At 39.1% G+C, this 7,358-nt stretch overlaps 1 pseudogene; it reads right to left on the reverse strand.

The window, feature by feature from the left end:
• Positions 1–714: 714 nt before the first annotated feature.
• LOC105060656 (uncharacterized) lies at positions 715–2,125 on the reverse strand (annotated as a pseudogene).
• Positions 2,126–7,358: the final 5,233 nt, after the last annotated feature.

Here is a 7,358-nt window from a genome sequence, read left to right on the forward strand (position 1 = left end):
AGTCCTTCGCTGCCTCCACTGCCGCCCCCACCACCGTGGATCGCCTCTCCCGCCTTCTTTCCATGTCTCCCTCCCAATCCTTTTCCCTCCACGCCATCTTTCGAATGTGGAAAGAACTCATTCTTCCCTACGACTTCAAGGATTCGATCATCGTCCGGAATGCTACTATATTCTTGCTCCGAAACAACCCACGGGAGCCTAACATCCATCTGCTGGAGCTCATCGAGGGGAACCCCAGCCTAATTTCACACCAGTGGTGGAGGAGTGGCGGCGTCGGGAGATGACCAGGGAGGGATCCAAAGCGGATCAGATGGAGCTCAAGTTTGAATTCAAATATGGGTTTCCTCCCGAGATGCGGCTCATGCATTAGCAGGGATTGGAGGGAGGACACTTGGGAGTGGAACCAGCATTAGAGGAGTCTGGTTCAACTGCTGACAATGTCTGAGTGGTGGTTCAAAAAATTGGTGGGAATGTAAAGTATGCTAACAACCAAAGTAATATCCGGCAAAGGGATATGTAGTTAATCAATTATTTTTTAAAAAAATTAAATAATTTTTTTAAAAATTAGATAATCAGCCAAAACAATTAATTACCAAATATACTTTTTACTTTTTTATTTTTATTCTATACCAAAAATTAGAAAAAATAAAAAATACTTTTTAAAAATAAAAATTAAAAATAAAAAAGTACAATCAAATGTACCCTAAATTATTTCTAGTTTAGCTTTCTCCTTCAATGCGATTGTGATGCTCCTCCATCTGCATCTGTAGAACCAGAGTTGCTGCTCCTTCCTCTTCTTCTAAGGGATCTAGATGACCGTGCTCTATTTGGTTCTACTGACACATCAGTAGCAGTAATATCGCCCGGTATCACAGTTGCGGTGCTTGAAGTTGATGCAGGCTCTCTAGCTGGTGTTAATTGCACGGTAGGCCTCCGATGCATGGGCTCGTGATCGTGAGAGTTCAAAGGTGAATTTGTAGAATTTGTTTGAGGATTTGGTTCGGTAATAGTAGGGAGGTGAATGCCCGTGAAGTCAGACCCATACCTCTCTTCCATTTGCATTCTCCATTGCTCTAGCCGAGCTATAAATGCAGGATCAGAAGTATTTAATCGAAGCCCCAACCTTGGGCCCCGATCCTCTCCAAACCTAATGGCAGTGTGCAGCTCTTCCATACGCCTCTGAGAAGTGGCGCGTTCTCCCGCCACAAAACTTCCTGTAGATCTCTGGAATTCCTGTCTCGAGCTTTCAGTTCTATGTGCATGGGGTCGAGGTGGTATTTTCAGTTTCCCATCTTCTCCAAATACCTTCTTAGTAGTAGTATCTGAGCCTCCCTTCCCATATATAGGTGTTAGGTTAGTTTCGTGCACCTCTCCCTTGCACAGAGGGCATTCCCTAAAGGTTGGCTTAGCATGAAACCATTGATACAAACACGGCCAGCAAAAGAGATTACCACAGGGGGTAACAACCGGTTCTTTGGCTATATCAAAGCAAATATTGCACTCAAATTCTGAAGCACTTTCCTCCTTTTCCTTTTCCAAACACTTGGTGCTCTTGCCCGCACCATGCAAGTTATCCTTTTAAGAAGCCTCTAAGTTCCTTCAAGACTGCAATATTTCATGCATCAACTGGTCAACCAATCTTCGGGACATGCATAGAGTTGGGCATGGCTTGATGGAGGCTGCTGCTTCATTGTGCCACCGCGGTAGTCGTCCAGCAGGAGGTTGCGAGGCCTAACGTTGATATGGTCCGGTTGAAGCAGAAGCATGGGGAGTAGAATTTGAGCATGTGAGGCCTGAGTTATAAGTCGCACTAATCGAGCAAGAAGGCTGGGCTCCAAAACAGGGCTATCATCGGCGACATGAAGGGGGTCGAGCGGCGGTGATTCAGGAACATGCAAGGCATTGGATGGAGAGTAGTTTTTTTGGAAGGTTGGCGAGCTGAGGGTGAGGTCTGAGCCATTGTCCGGATTTGATGGGTGGGGCGAAGGAGGCACGTTGACGTAGAGATTCAAATCCAGACTATTCTCATCGTCGGCCATTATTTCCTAGCAAAAATCCCAACCTTTCTTCCCATCTTCTCAAAACGCCTTAAAAAACCTTTTCTTTTCTCACTTTTACCAAACCGAAAAATCCTCAACTGCGGAAAGAAAGATCCGGTTAGAGTTTGTCTATAAAAAAAAAAAAAAAGAAAAAGGCACGGGGAACACAAATAAATCGGAGAAGTATGGGAAAAGAGAGTGAGATTGAGCAAGAGGAAGGGATTGATGAAAAGATCTCGGGTGATCAAAGAGAGAAGGAATCTAGAGAGGAAAAGTAAAGAGAGAAACTCGTAGAGACAGTGAGAAGATGAGAAAAAGAGGAAACTATATTTTCTTTGTTTATTTTTGTCTTAGAGAAACTATATTTTCTTTGTTTATTTTTTTCTTTGTTTTCTTTGTTTTCTTTTTTTTTTTCTTTTCTTTGTTTTCTTTTTTTTTTTTCCCTTCTTTTTCTTCTCCTTCTTTCTCACGTTTTCTTCTTTCTTCTTCTTCGTGGAAACAGGGGAGGGGAAAAAAAAAACAATATACGGTCAGCCACACCCACGGTGGCAACCACGACCGGCGAGTGGGCTATGTCCGGCGACGTGGGCTAGTTCGGCAGAGGAAAAGAAGAAGAAGAAGGTGCAGAGAAAACAGGGGAATTCGTTTTCCATGGATTCTGGCAATGATCCTTGTTAATCCCACTGGAAGTCAAGCCTTAGAACTAGAGAAGAAAGGAGAAGAAGGATTGGAGATTGTTACCTCGACTCCGGCGAGGTCTTGCAGCCGAATCCGGCAGTGGAATCCCCACGAAATCCTAATGAAAACGGCTTGAAATCAAGGGCTTTAAGGGTGGTAATCGATGAAACTCGAATTGGGATGTTAGATTGGGGGGAAGACCCATTTTTATAGGCTAAATTCGGGTTAAATGAGTCAGAAATGGAGTCCTATTTTCCTCCTTCCACCGGAATCAGGGAAGAAGTCGGACTCCTGGATCTCTTTCCCTTTTTTTCCTTAATTTTATTCTCCAGCTTTAAGAGTCGTGCGAAAAAATAAACAAAGGTCCAGGTCCTTACAGCAGGAGTCTTAAATAGTTTTCTTTTGGTTTGAGGGGACTTCTCTGTGTCATCTTTTTCGAGATCGGGAGAGAGCCGGATTTTGTGCATGACGTGGGGTGCAAGGATCAGATGGATGCAATTGCTGCTATGAAGTTGGATTGACGAAGATGGATGGCTAAGATGGGCTCCTGGCTATGAGTTTCATTTCGACAAATTAGCTGCAGTTTTTTAGAGCAAGTTTTCCATTTGATGCTTTTTGAGTCATGGTTGTTCAAGGAAACTACAATTGGAGAAATAAATTACGAAAAACAGAGACTGATGTTACCAAAAAAAAAAAAAATTGAGAATATACTAGAATTAAAAGTTGGCCGAGATCACACCTGCACGAGATGTCTAAGTTGGGTCTAAAGGGCTTAGCCTCCATCGTACCCAAACAAGCCTAACCCTACCTACCCTACCAGCCACAGAAAGGATTGTCAAGTGTTTAGATTAGGGTTCGGCCACATACATACCCAAATTTAAAATATATTTATTAGATTCAAATCTAAATCCACTTAAAACTCTATATTTGTATCTAATATTGGATCACGAAAGTCGTTGGGGATAGAAATAGGATATTTAACAAGACATTTAATTATACTTGTGAATTTTTTTATATTATTTAATATATCTAAAATAATATTTATAAATTATAAAATATGAAAAATTAATAATAGTAAAAAATATCTAAAAGAGGGTATCTATTCAATTACTACTTTGTTACCTAAGCATACATAAAGTTAGAAGATAGCAAACATAAATAATCAAACTCGATGTGAATATTATACCACTACAAATATATTGTTGTTTTACTATTCTCTACTTGGCTTTTTCTTTGATGATTAAAAAGAAAAATCAAGGGATACACATAGGAACATGAATATGTGCATATATTTATATGTTTATGATCTGTATATATAATTTATAACTGGGTCATGCTTTGGGTATCTAAACAAAAGCCGACATGTGATGGCTTTGAATCTAATTTCGGAATCCAAATCCAACCCAATAGCTTGTTGTGCTTATTTTATACTTAAACCCTTTGTTTCGGATCAATTTCACATCATATCTGTGAGTTAATTGCCTTTATTAACAACCTTAACTAGGAGAAGGCAATGGTTTCGATCATCTAGAGCAGATAGGGGAAGGGAGAATTAGAAAGAGAGAGGAGGTGGGGGGGGGGAGGGAGGGAGAGGTGGGGAGAAAGAGAGAGAGAGAAGAAGAAGAAGAAGAAGTGAAGTTGGAGATTGCATAATTTGCAAGCAAGCCAACAAACATATGCAAGATGAAACTAGGATCGTGGAAACTTGAATTAGAAGTAGAAATTAATCTGAAGGAATAACTGATGCCTCATGCTATCTCTTTGAGTGTCTTTGGCCTTGCACCTAGAACATCTTTGGGGATCACTCGAAGTTTTCGATCTTACACTAGTTGCTGCTATGATCGTGGTCTCACATCACAACAAGCAAATTATAGAAAGAAAGTCTTCTAAAAATTTTATTGATAAATTCTTGATATCAAAAGAGTACAACTAAGATCTATTTATTAATGAGGCAAACTCAAACATATAGAGAGAGCAAACTATAAAGGAGGGGAAACTAAAAGAAAACTTATATTAATGTTGGCCATACCATACAAATGAGAATCAACAAGTATTTATGATAGCAACTTTAAAAATGATAACAACAACTAAAAGATAGGCCTCATCAACTAGAGAGAGTTTGTTTATTACATAAAAATAAGAAATAATGATAGACTTAATATATTAAAGAACTTGATCCATAAAGATAAAAATAAACTATGAATCTAGATTAACTTCAACATCCCCTCTTAATCACCTTGCCATTCCCATCATACACTTAAGCTTGATGAATGAGTTAAGCTTGATAAGAATATCTAGAACCTGATTCTCTGACTTACATAAACTAGTTGGACTTGATTTTTATTCACTTGATCTCTAACAAAGTGAAATCATGTATCTATGTGCTTACTTCTTCCATCAATGATTGGGTTTTTTACCAAACCAATAGTTGAAACATTATTAGCAGGAACCTATACTAGTCCTTTGATTGATTGTGAATTTCTCTTCATCATTGGTCTTGGCTGCCTTCTTTTCGAGCGTCGACCTTATCTTCTATGGTGTTTTTGTTCGTAAGGATTATTGGTCATCAGCTATTATCTCTTTAAGTGTCAGCTTTCTCTTCTGTGGTGTTTTTGTTTGCAAAGATCATCGGCCTTTTGTTGCATTCTTTTTAAGCACTTGTTTTCTCCCTTGTGATGTTTTTGTCTATGAGAATCATTAACCTTTAGTTGCCTTCTCTTTGAGTGTCGGCCTTCTCTCTTATGGTATTTTTGTCTGCGAGGATCATCGGCTTTCGATTGCCTTCTCTTTGAGTGCCAGCCTTCTCTCTTGTAGTGTTTTTATTTACAAAGATCAACAATTTTTAACTGCCTTCTCTTGGAGTGTCGGTCTTTCTCTTATGGTATTTTTGTCAGCAAGAATCATCAACCTTTGGTTGCCTTCACTTTGAGCACGGTCTTCTTTTATGTGGTATTTTTGTCTGTGATGATCATCGACCTTTGGCTATCTTTGCTTTGGGTATCAGCTTTCTCTTCTATGGTATTTTTGTCTGCAAAAATTATCAACCTTCTGTGGCCTTCTTTTTAAGCACCAGCTATTTGCCCTGTGGTATTTTTGTTAGCAAGAATTATCAACATTTGGCTACCTTCTTTTTGAGCACTAGCCTTATTGGGACCGCCACCTTCTATATCTTCTCATAGTCATATCATCTAAATCAACCACACTAGCAGACACATCAGTTTCACTACAAAAAAATTGGTTATTAGCGATGACTAAATATCATCGCTAATATCCCAAAAGCCATCACTAATTATATTAGCGATGGACCACCGTCGTCAATAAACCGTCGGAAAAAAGTTTGATGCTAAATATCATTATTAGTGATGACAGAAACAATAATCGCTAATAGTCGTATTAGCTATGGTAATTAGCAACGGCAAGTCCATCGCTTATAATATTTTTTTGATTATTTTCTAAAGAAAAAATTATCCAATCGCATCGGATGCCAGATAGAAAATTGAATAAATTAGCAATTAAAATTTTTATAACATCTATGAAATCTTATCTTGATTTACAGTGAAAGACTTAATTAAGATTGAAAAATTTTTAAAGGTTGTTGCTTCACGAGATCTAGATGTCCTGACCCTCTACTTCGCTCGCACGTCAATCAATGTAGGAGAGAGGGATGAAGCTCTTCTTTAGAAGGAGAGGAGAGGAGGGCTTTGAGATTAGATCTCGAAGCCTAAGAAGGAGCCCACATGCCACACCATAAGGGGAGGAAGGATGCCAAGAGGAGAGAGATGCTCAAGAGAAGAGGGGATGCCCAAGGGAGGAGGTCTCCATGCCCAAGCCCTTGCTCATGCCAAGATTGATTTTCTCCTTCTCTAAACCCCTCCTTAAATAGACATGAGATCCTAAATCAAATCAAATACCTTCATGGGTTAAGAATAGGACCCTTTAAGTTTGAATCAAATCTAAATTCTATAAACTGTAAGATTTTCTAATGGAAGTAGGAGAGGTGCCAACTTGCACCTCCCTTCATTGTGCCGCATGCCCAAGGGGAGGGGGTTGTTTCCAGTGCCTTCTCCTCCATCTTGGTCGGCCATATAATTGTGAAAATGCATGAAAAATATGGCTAAGTGCACCAAATCTAATTTGATTCAGATTTGGGTTCAATTCAAATCTAATTCAAATATGGAGCAAGAATATAGTAGAATTTCAGATGATGATCTAACCGTCGAAGTCATCGAGAAGGCTAGGTTCTCTCCACATTCGAAAGATGGCATGAAGGGGAAAAGATTGGGAGGGACACATGGAGAGGAGGCAGGAGAGGCGATCCACGATGGGGGGGGGGTGATAGCAAAGGTGATGGAGGATGTTGGAAATTATGTCCCAAAGTCAATCGTCAGCCTGTTGACGATGATGCTCACATTTATAAAATATATATAAATTTTTATTAATAAAATTATTTAGTTTTTTTATCATATTTTTTTTTATTTTATTTGAACTCCTATGCTGTGATGAAATCCTTAGAACTATAATTAATCGATAAAAGAGAATTTATTATTTAGTCCTTAAAACATGTTTACGACCAAATGATATGCTGTTAATAGGACGATCGTAATATCGAGTATGAATCATTGTGTGCCATATAGGTTGATT

Source organism: Elaeis guineensis, chromosome 16 (genome assembly GCF_000442705.2).
Source record: "Elaeis guineensis isolate ETL-2024a chromosome 16, EG11, whole genome shotgun sequence".
NCBI classification, from domain to species: domain Eukaryota; kingdom Viridiplantae; phylum Streptophyta; class Magnoliopsida; order Arecales; family Arecaceae; genus Elaeis; species Elaeis guineensis.